Source organism: Takifugu flavidus, chromosome 2 (assembly GCF_003711565.1).
Source record: "Takifugu flavidus isolate HTHZ2018 chromosome 2, ASM371156v2, whole genome shotgun sequence".
In the NCBI taxonomy this organism is placed as follows: Eukaryota; Metazoa; Chordata; class Actinopteri; order Tetraodontiformes; family Tetraodontidae; genus Takifugu; species Takifugu flavidus.
In genome coordinates this window covers 1,644,951-1,656,705 of record NC_079521.1, presented here as the reverse complement: position 1 = coordinate 1,656,705, position 11,755 = coordinate 1,644,951, and positions in this window count along the sequence as shown.

Below are 11,755 nucleotides of genomic sequence, written 5' to 3'. Positions count from 1 at the left end.
TGATAAATGTGTTTTCCTTCTCTTGCTCACACCTTCTTGAAGAGAAACATAATAACAAAAGTTTGTATTTTTCTCTCTGAGAAGAAAATGAGAAAAAAAACTTATTTTCTTTCTGATCCCCATCTCCCCTAACCCCACCCGCTGCTGTCCTCTTTCACTTAAGACAGAGAGTAAATTGACGGGTGATTTTGGGGGTGTCTGATTGCTATGTATTGTTTAGATTCTTTCATTAATGCTGGGTGCCAGTCCGGGGTTACAGATGAACAATAGCCGGGGCCCCAGGCGTGGATCAATAGCAGATTGCTGATAGTGCCCCGTCCATTCTCCACAGATTACATGATAAATGGCTCAGTCCATACACACCGACAGGCCCAAAAAAGGAGCCGGCCAAAGCCCCTCTGTATGTGTGGGAAACATGCGTGAGTGACCCCGAACCAACATGTTTAGTTCAATTAGCTTACAATTAAGACAATGCAAGTATTCCCGTTTCCTCTCACATTCCGAACACGTGCACATTGTTTGGAGACTGTTAAAAGGGGAGTTATTCAGCGAGCGCTGTGGTCCCTGTGATTTTCTGGTGACCTTTCAGGGGCATATTGCTCCCTCCAAGCCCACCAGTTATTCCTCCTTGATAGAACATGGATGGATGGATGGAATTGGACCATAAAGTGACTCATTAAAACAACACTAAAGGTTGTTGTGCATGAGGTCGACAACATTGTTCAACCTACACTGTGCCGGCTGTGCAATAGTTCAGCAATCAACTATGTCACATGATTCTAGATGGCTTCAACACTATTGTTCAATCGTTGTTCTGAAAATGTTAAGTCGCTGGTTGCAATACAGTTTTAATCCTTTTTTTTAAACTTTCATTTTCCAGTATTGTAATAAGAACACTAAATACCCCATTAAAGACCAGTAGTGACACAGTCAACAGCTGAAATACAAGATTTACGACAGAATAAGGTGACCAGCCCACAAATGATGGCTTAATCAATACATAATGACCCAGACAAGAATTTCCAAAAAAAATAATAACAAAAAGTACATTTCAAAGGCCACAAAATAAAGTGGCCAATTTGCCAGCATCTATTTGCACTGGAAGTCTTTATGCAGTTTTGTTTTCGCAATCTAATCCGAGTATGATCGTGTTCGAGCGCATTTATTGCGAAGGCATGTGTGTGTCTCTGTGTGTGGGTGGGTGTGTTTGACAAAGACAAGGTACCAAACCAGTGACTCTCCTGTAATGGACACAGAGAGCACTGGGGCAGACACGAGGTTCTAAATTGGCAATTTGCCGCAGTTGCAGTGGGACACGGTGTCAGCTGGGCCTTAGTCTAATAGGGGTTAAAAACCTCACGTGGAGCTCAGCCAAGTGCTTTGTGTTGAACCATAAGTTGAAGTAAACATACAAATTGATTCTGTTTTTTTTTTACCAAAGCCCTTTTCCAATTATTTCCCCACTTTTCGGCAATAACATGTCAGTCTTTTCTGCCCTCTCTATTGCCCGTTCAAAACAAATGCTTGTGTGTTTTCCCCTTAAGCCACGCATCCATCAGGGCATTTGTGATTTGTGTGTGATTTCCATTAAATTGATTGGAGCAAAATAAAGCCAAAGTTGTTATATTTCAAGGTCCTTCAGGAAGTCCCGGGAACACCGGTAGCTAGTTAATCTACTCATTGACACGTTGTCCTTTGGTGCGGCTGAAGGACGCTCTTTCGACTAATGACCACACATATGGCGTCTCGCCGGTTTAAAAGCGAAACAAACACCTCCTGGCTATCAAAGTGTGTGAGATGCGAATGACCCGTGTGTGGGAGCATGAAAGCAGCGTGTGCAGACACAGACGCCTCCGCTGGTTGGACGGTGGGATGGACGATGGACGGGTGGATTTATGTCTAAGAGTCTTTGCGTGATTGACTCTGGACAGAACCTTTAACACACATCTGACAGCACGCCACCAAGCACAAACTACACCCCAGCGTGGACTTCTTTGTTGTCTTTGTCCTCTTTTTTCAGGGGCAAAGAAGGCAGAAAGGACAACACTTTAATAGCGTGTGATTAGTTGTCTGCTCTTCTCGTCCTCTGACACTGTGGACGATGTAATTGATGAAAGCTGGAAGTTCAAGATGGATGGAGCGCCGGAGGGCTTTGGGATTTTGACTGTTTGAGGACAGCTGATGTCACAGAGACAGTGATTAAAGGCTGTGTGGTATTTTCTGCTCCTGTGAGGACACTGTAATCATTCAGGCGGACTTTATTTTCACAAAACTCCTTAGACTGAGGTTAAGATTACCCTGTATAATAAAAGGAACGCAGCACCACGGTGCAGTGAAGTGACGTTGCTACGCCTGTAATATACAAAGTGATAATCTCAGGTGTGTTTAGCTGGAAGGTGTGTGTACTCCCTGGGGTGTGTGTGCTGCTAGGATCAGCCATGCTGCTGACAGTCTCCGCATGCAGCATCTGTACACCTTCAGAGCAATTACACACATCCTGGTTTACAGCAGCTAAAACCCCACCGTGCTAAACTTTGGCTTGTCTTTTTGATTTTCGACACATAACATATAATTTAACAGTTAAAACACAATCTCAACATTCAGATTGTGTTTATTAAAAGTACCACAATATTCTAGTAAACAGTTTCTATTACTGTATAATGGTTTTCACACAGAGACTCTCAGTAAGTGTTCTTGAGATCTCATATCTCATCACACACCCACAATGCTAACAGACAAACAGTCTATATATATAGATATAGAAAACTCCCCTCTCCTCTCCTCCTCTCCTCTCCTCTCCTCTCCCCTCCTCTCCTCTCCTCTCCTCTCCTCTCCTCTCCTCTCCTCTCCTCTCCTCTCCTCTCCTCTCCTCTCCTCTCCTCTCCTCTCCTCTCCCCTCCTCTACTCTCCTCTCCTCTCCTCTCTCTCTACCCAGCCCCCCATCAGCAGGAGGGTCCCCCTACATGAGCCTGGTCCTGCTCAAGGTTTCTTCCTGTTAAAGGGGAGTTTTTCCTGCCACTGTTGCTTGTTGGGGGTCAGGCCCTGGGATTCTGGAGAGGGTCTAGAAACAATTTTGATTGTAAAAGATGCTATATAAATAAAGATTGATTTGATTTGATATATATATATATATATATATATATAGATAGAGATATAGATATACTGTATATACCAGTCCATAAACCACATTTATTTAAGGAGGGTGTTTTCTCTAACAGCGCTCGGACAGTGTCTATTTCTCATCTTGTCCTGCACTCTAACAGTCCAAATTGTCCTCCCAATCAAGCACAAGGACCTAATAGGACATGAGTTGGGGACATGCTACAGACGGTGAAGACTGATCAGCATGCCCGTTTTTTTATTTCCCTTTCCTGAGACTGGACGTTAGCAAAGGGCAGATCTGAGAGCAAACGGGGCTGAACACATGCACGGTTCTATGCTACATGTGCACAGGTAGCTTTGCACCAGCATCACTTCTTGTCTTCAGGAGAGCAAATCCATCCCATCATGAATCTGTGTTCCTCTGTGTGGGTGGAAGCCCTCAAAATTAAGCAGTAAAATAAAAACCATAACCTGTGTGCAGGTCTCAACCATCGGGGGCATTTCCACTTTTTGAACCAACTTTAATATCTTTGTATTTGTGTTTAATCTAATCAGAAAAATATGGATTATTTGATAATGATCTATACATTTGTAGAAACTGATCAGACAGAGGGAGAAACACGTGAGCAACCAACGCATGGCTGCACATATTAAACAGCTCTGCTGATAAAATAAAGCACATTGGAAGCATGCACACACACACACACACACACACACACACACACACATGCAGATGTATAGAGAGAGAACGAGTGAGGGAGGAGACACTCCTCAGGAGTTCAAGAAACAGAGCAAAGGGAGGGAAGGGTGGAAATGATGGAGGTGAAGGACAGCAGGACACTAAAATAATCCTCTTGTCTTTAATTAACCCCCCTAATGATCTCAGGGAGACCAGCGAACCTGCTATGGTGAAGAGGAATAAATAAATAAAATAAATAATATCTATCTATCTATCTATCTATCTATCTATCTATCATCTATCTATCTATCTATCTATCTATCTATCTATCTATCTATCTATCTATCTATCTATCTATCTATCTATCTATCTATCTATCTCTATCTATCTATCTATCTATCTATCTATCTATCTATCTATCTATCTATCTATCTATCTATCTATCTATCTATCTATCTATCCATCCATCCATCCATCCATCATCCATCCATCCATCCATCCATCCATCCATCCATCCATCCATCCATCCAGCTGAGTGTTGACAGAAAGCTAAAAGATTCTGTGAACGAGCCAAATATATATTTGATAGTGTCTCCAGGGGCAAACGCATTCTAGATGCTACACCGAGTCCATTTACACTCCCAGCATATTTTAAAGGAAGGGAAAAAGAGTTTAAAGTGTAAGAACACTGCATGAGTGCAGATGGAGAACCTTGAGTAGTTTCTGAGATGAAGAAAAGACTGGCTGGAAACACAGAGCTCATATCCCACAGGGTAATTTATTAGGAAACAGGGCCTTTTTTTCATTACATAAAGGATTTTCCAGAGGCTAACACTACTTTCATTCTCTTGACACTGGCATGGATGTTTAAGTGTGTGTGTGTGTGTGTGTGTGTGTGTGTGTGTATTCACATGCATGCTCAATATTCAGCCTGCAGATGAGTTCTCTTATGCTCTCAGATTAAACATGGGGGAGTCCCAGGTCAGTTACTTATGACATGCACTGCTTCATCCCTCACCACACACACACACACACGCACACACACACACGAATACTGTTGCTGGGTATAGAGGGAACAATGTACTATCCCCCAGTGCAACTATTCATAACTATCGGAACGGCGAAGTGGAGCTTCTTGATATCAAACCTATGATAGCATGCAGGGGTAATATGTTTTCAAATGGCAAATGAGAAATGTGCTTATGACAATGATGAAACAAGATAGCGCCGGTGATGGAACAGCCATATTCCTCATGCGAATTGTCTTGCTGCATCGTTATCACACTGGCTTAAAGTGTGTGATGATATCAGAATCTGGGTGATGATAGTTTATCACTGCTGTCTCCAAACTTTAGAAAATCAGGAATTTATTACAGGCGATATTTCTGCGGCACGTAGTTTTTTCTTATTATTCTTCTCCTCATTTTAAAAGTTATGTTGTAAGCAAATATTTGGAGCAGTTTATTCAAATCCAAATGAAAAAAAAACAATGTTTTCTCCCGTAAAATCAGACATAAAAGACATTTTTAATCCAAGAAAGTATGTGTCATGTAAGGTAGTCTCATGAATTCCTGTCTCCCACAGTAAAATAAGGTTTAATTAACAGGAGCTACAGCGTTAAATCTTGTGTTTTGTTCGGACCTTCGTCATCACCAAACTCCGCTGCTCTGCTAACTTAGCTTAGCTCCTTGATTCTTAACAACAAGCCTTCTACAGTCAGCAAACCTGATTTTCCGATTCTTCTTTAAGCCACGATAATCAGTAGATAAACGGTTCTAGTTTTCTAATTACAAATACTTTAACCCGGACAGGTTCTGCCATCACAGCAGGTATCAGCAATGCAGCTTTGGATCCGTTGTTGTTTACTGGAGACGCTCCTTCCTCCCCCAGTCCTGGACGACACGTGGTATTTAGTGTCAGGAGATGAACCATGAGGATGACCGCTATATTTGCCCTGAGTGTGTGTGTGTGTGTGTGTGTGTGTGTGCGAGAGAGAGAGAGAGAGAGGGAGGGAGATTTGGTGTATTCCCAGCCAGCCGGGTCACTCAGAGTATTACATGTGGCCTGCAGGGGCGGGCAATGGGCAGAGGAAATGAGGAGCTATTAGATGTAGAGGGGATAGACTTGAACAGAGAGAATGACAGAGACATTTAAGCTGCAGGCTATATGACAGTGGAGACTGTGCAATAATGATGATGTGTGTCTATCAATCTAACCATGGCTGCTTGGTGGCACAGCAGCCCGTACCCAGGACCTGCAACATTATCATATTAAATCTAGTGTTTTACACAAAACAAATAATACCAAGCATCATGGCAACACTACGGGCGGATTTTACACCCACCAATAAGGAGATCAGTCAGTTACAGCTAATCTTTCTTTGTAATGCTGTAAAAATAGTTCTCTCTGGAGAGCAGGGGAGGGTTTTTGCACAGCCACATTTGCATGATGAGAAAGTGCTCCTCGTATTCATCATAGTAAAGTCACAGTAAATGACTTCAACAGCTTTATCATCTGTTTTACGCAGGTGTTCAGCTTGGAAAAAATCACTCATTTCAATCAAAAAGCTGCAGCTTGCTGTATAAGGAGCCTCGTTTTTTACCATCATACTGGAGGACATAAGAATTAGAAGGGAACGGTAAAGACAAGGTAATAACTTTATTTTCTCAGCGGTTTACAGAGCTGATTATCCTCAGTGCTGCAGGAGGAGCGGAATTCTGGAGCGTATGAGGGTCGTCATAGCATCAGGAACGCTTCACCGTGTCCACAAACAGGAGAGGAGATAAAGGGAGATAAGGGGAGAGAAGAGGAGAGGAGTTACCTGCAGAACCGTCCTGGAGCTGGTGGTACTGTGAGAGATGACAACAATGAGATGTTCACTTCACCTTTTTAATGTAATAATAATAATAGTATTTTAAAGTTTAATCATTAACAAGCCACAGCGTCTGAGTCTGGGTGGCCCAGACGAGCTCTCGTGATGCATCAATCAAATATAAAGCACTTTTTTAACCAATCAGGCAAGATTCAACCCTAAATTAGGCTTCAAGTGATCAGGTGTGTAGCCAGCCCAACAGGCCGCCTCTCCTATCACCACCTTGGTCTAGACCTTCCCAGAGAGGCTGAGGATTATGAGCCCTCTGTTGTTGGAACGCACCCTCTGGTCCTCCTCTCTTGAAAAGAGGAACCACCACTCCAGGGACACGGGTTCATCCAGTCATGGCAGCCAGGATAAAACCTTAACCACCCAAAGCCTTGAGGAGCAACACAAGGATGGATCTCACCACCTCTGGGGCCCTGCCACTGTGGAGCTGCTGAACACTCTTAATGACCTCAGTCCCAGTGATAAGAGAACCCCGCCAAGAGTCCTCACACACTATTTTTAGTCAAGGTCAGCATGTGCCTTCCCTTCCTTGACCTCTGTGACCTCTGGGACTCCATGGGTTTCTGCAGTGAGTAGCACCAACAAACCTGCTACCACAGGTCAAGACCTCCACCTCAACAATGGAAGTGGGGGGGGAGGGGAGGGGAGGTGGGAGAGGAGAGAGAGGAGAGGAGAGGAAGAGGAGAGGAGAGCGGAGAGGAGAGGAGAGGAGAGGAGAGGGGGGAGAGGAGGAAGAGAGAGGAGAGGAGGAGGAGGAGAGGATGAGAAGGAGAGGAGGAGAGGAGAGAGGAGAGGAGAGGACGAGGAGAGGAGCGAGAGAGAGGAGAGGAGAGGAGAGGGGGGAGAGGAGAGGGAAGAGGAGAGAGGAGAGGAGGAGAGGAGAGGAGAGAGGAGAGAGAGGAGAGGAATGAGGAGAGGACGAGGGGGGAGAGGAGAGGAGAGGAGAGGAGAGGAGAGGATGGGGGAGGAGAGGGAGGAGAGGAGAGAGGCAAGAGAGGAGAGCAGAGGAGAGAGGAGAGGAGAGGACGAGAGGAGAGAGGAGAGAGGAGGAGAGGAGAGGAGAGGAGAGGAGAGAGGAGGAGAGCGAGGGAGGAGGGAGAGGAGAGGAAAGAGAGAGGAGAGCGACTTAGGAGGGGAGAGAGAGGGGGAGAGGAGAGGAGAGGAGGAGAGAGATCAGGAGAGGAGAGGAGAGCGAGGAGGGAGAGAGAGGATGGAGAGGATGGGTGGGAGGAGAGGAGAAGGAGAGGAGAGGAGAGCTGAGAGGAGGGGAGGAGAGGAGAGGAGAGGAGGTGACGAGGAAGGGAGGCCAGGGGGGGCAAGGTGGAGAGGAGAGGAGAGGAGAGGAAGAGGAAGAGGAGAGGAGAGGAGAGGAGGAGGCAGAGGGGAGGAGAGGAGGGGAAGAGGAGGGAGGGGAGGGACCTGAGGGGAGGGGAGGGGAGAGGAGAGGAGAGGAAGGGGAAGAGGAGAGAGGAGAGGAGAGGAGAGGAGAGGGAGAGGAGAGGAGAGGAGGAGAGGAGAGGAGAGAGAGGAGAGGAGAGGAGAGGAGGAGGAGAGGGAGGAGGGGAGGTCGAGGGGAGGGGGGAGGGGGGAGAGGAGAGGAGAGGAGAGGAGGAGAGGAGAGGAGAGGAGGAGGAGAGGAGAGGGGGGAGAGGGGGGGGGGAGGGGAGGGGGGAGAGGAGAGGGAGAGGAGAGGAGAGGAGAGGAGAGGAGAGGAGAGGAGAGGGAGAGGAGGGAGGGGAGGGGAGGGGGGGAGAGGAGGGGAGAGGAGAGGAGAGGAGAGAGGAGAGGAGAGAGGAGAGGAGGGAGGGGAGGGGAGGGGAGGGGGGGAGAGGAGAGGAGAGGAGAGGAGAGGAGAGGAGAGGAGAGGAGAGGAGAGGAGAGAGAGAGGGGAGGAGGAGGGGAGAGGAGCCTTCAGCCATCAGCCTGTGGAACCAGCTGATTCTCCTGTGAAAGCTCCAGGGCAGCACAGGTAAACCAGCGTTCTGAGAGCAGAGCGGCGCTCTTCGCTCCTCCAGGTAGGATGGAGCTCGGCCTCTGAGGACCTTGGAGGTCATAGAAGGACTTCAAAAGCTATTCTTGATTAAATGAGCAGCCAATGGAGACCCAGTCCAGGAGTCAGGAGATCTCTTTTGCCAATAACTGTCAGAACTCTGGCTGCAGCTGTTTGGACCAGCTGGAGGCTTCAATGTCCTACTATTGTCCACAACGTCCCCCTCGGTCCTGAAGTCGTGGTCACAGCTCTTCCAAAGCTGACAGCCAGATCTTTGTATTAAAGTGAACCCAACTACATCCGTTGGGATCTATCGGGCTTCCGTACCAGCTCAGACACTTGCTGGTCCCGGTACCACAGTACAGACACCAAGGATTCTGGTGCTGTTCCTCAGCATATGTGATCCCTGTGATCCTCCGCCAGACGGCGGGTCCATGTGAGGGGCCTCTGTTTAGATCATCTCTGACTATCTATGACATGAATAAGAAAACAGTAAAATCCTTTTTCTTTTTACTTTTAGACAACTGAACCAAATCCTGAGGCTAAAAACACACCCAAAACGTAACCTGGCTGGTGAAAATGAGCAGAACCACAGTGTCCATGACTGTTGTTCAGCCTCCACAGGTTCCACCAGAAACAGTCATTAAATCAATAATTAAAGTGTAATTAATGCCGGGTCGGCAAGAAATATTTGTGGGGGAACGTAACAGATGTTTATACCTGTACAGAGACCGTGCTTTAGTTAAGCTCCTGGATATGGATTCATTCACTGCGGGGTGTGTGTGCCTGTGTGGCGGGTGTGTGTGTGTGTGTGGTGTGTGTGTGTGTGTGCGAGCTCCAGATTTTGCTTGGGGCCCAGCTTTTGTGAAGACAGTAGAAATCACAGTGAGACAGGGGCAAATCATGTTCACCTCTGCTTTAGCACAGAAGCCAAAGAATAATGCATTTCATAAATATTTATACCTGTTTCTGATTTTATATTCATCCACAGGAGGGAGGAGAAAAGGCACGTGCACGTGCACGCGCACGTGTGCGTTGCGGATCGGCCTGAGTGCAAGCAGAATCTGCCATCCAGGTGTGTGACAATGGATGGCAGATTTCCTGATCCAGCCCCATCATCGCTATCATGCTTCATGTATTCACCTCCCACTGGATGAAGGAGCGCCGCCCTGCGACCGTCTGCTTGTCCTACATCACGTGTTTGCTCTTTGTCTCAGGCAGGAGGCAGACGTTGAGGATCAGAACACTCGATTGCAAGCGTGCGAGCGATGGCCTTGATAAAATCTAACTGTGTTAGACCGTGATGGAACAATATCCCCCCGATAACTCTGTTTAACTCCTACTTTTGACATGCCACTGGAAACATATTGCAGCCCGAGACGCGAGTCTATATCAATCCTGTCTTTATTTCGTTGTGTTCTTTTGCCAATAAAACTCTTTTCCCTTCTCCGTTTGTCCCAGGCAAGTTCTTTTTCTCCTCTCCGGCGCACCTCCTCCTGCTGTTGGTGGTGGAGGGGAAGGAAGGGAGGAAGGAAGGAGTGGTGGCACGCAGCATGTCTTCATTAAAGTGTCACTCCCCATTATTTTTGTGCTATCTCAATTAGCAGCAAGTTTAATAAAGGCCCTCTTCACTATCTCTCGCTCGGCCCCGCGATGGCTCGCGCTCGCGAGCGAGGAGCGAGCGAGTCTAGCGAGCGAGCGAGCGAGCGAGCGAGCGAGCGAGCAGAGCGAGCGAGCGGAGCGAGCGAGGAGCGAGCGAGCGAGCGAGCGAGCGAGCGAGCGAGCGAGCGACGCGAACGACCCAGCCAGCCAGCCAGCGCGCGCGCGCGCGCGCGCGCGCGAGCGAGCGAGGAGCGAGCGAGCGAGCGAGCGAGCGACGAGCGAGCGAGCGAGCGAGCGAGCGAGCGAGCGAGCGAGCCAGCCACCCAACCACCCACCCACCGCGCGCGCGCGCGCGGCGCGCGCGCGCGCGCGCGCGCCGCGCGCGCGAGAGCGAGCGAGAGCAGCGAGCGAGCGATCGCGATCGAGCGAGCGATCTATATATCCCAGCCATCCAGCCAGCAATCAATAAACAACAACCCACCCACCTCTCTCTCTATCTCGCTCTCTCTCCTCTCTCTCTCTCTATCTATCTATCTATCTATCTATCATATATCTATCTATCTATCTATCTATCTATCTATCTATCTATCTATCCCCAACTCCTTTCCTTTAACTTTGCCATCAGGCTGAATGAAGGAGTCGCTGCTGAGAAAAGGCGGGCGGTACAGGAGGAAGTGAAGGATGGGCGAAGATAAAGAAAAAGGAAAAAACAAGGAGTGCTGAATACATGAGATGAAAAGAGAGAGGAAGCAGATCTGCACCAGTTTTCTTCCAAGCATTTCTTTTTCCTCTGAGAGCAATTAGAAACTGCCGGCAGCAAGCCAGTCCCAGACTGATCTGCAGCTGCTGCGCGTGTGTGTGTGTGTGTGTGTGTGTGTGTGAGAGAGCCTGTGTGTGTGTGTTGTGTGTGTGTGTGTGTGGTGTGAGAGCCTGTGTGTGTTGTTGTGTGTGTTTTCACTGTAATCGCCATCTCATTCAGCTCTTTGTGACTTCGGCAGAAATACAGTAATTGGCCTACAGGTCAAATCAAAGGAGAGAACGGATCCACCTTCTTAACCTTGAGATCTTGTGAAATTTCGAAACATTCATCGCTTTGTAACTGAAGTTAGATTCAGGATGACGACTCGGGTGGAAGAAAGTGACCCGATAGAAACACTCATTCATTGTGCCAACTTGCTTAAAGTGATAACTTACTTTATTTATATTTGTTGTTAAACGTAGCATCATGTGATCAGAGTGGGTAGACTGGATGTTATCTGGTCCAAACTGGCCCGACTCACCTGTTCACCATTTTCTCCTCTGGTCCTGAAGGATTATTTTACAATGATTCCTTTCCCCCCAGAGTCTTTATAACATGATTATTACCGAATCATCACGCGTGAACTGAAGACATTCAAAAGCAGATTGTTTTCAGTATGATTTTAGCTGATCAATCGAGCCTGAGAGGAGCCACCTGGACCAGGTTATGGTATGTACCTTCATGCATTACGCGTTTTTATGT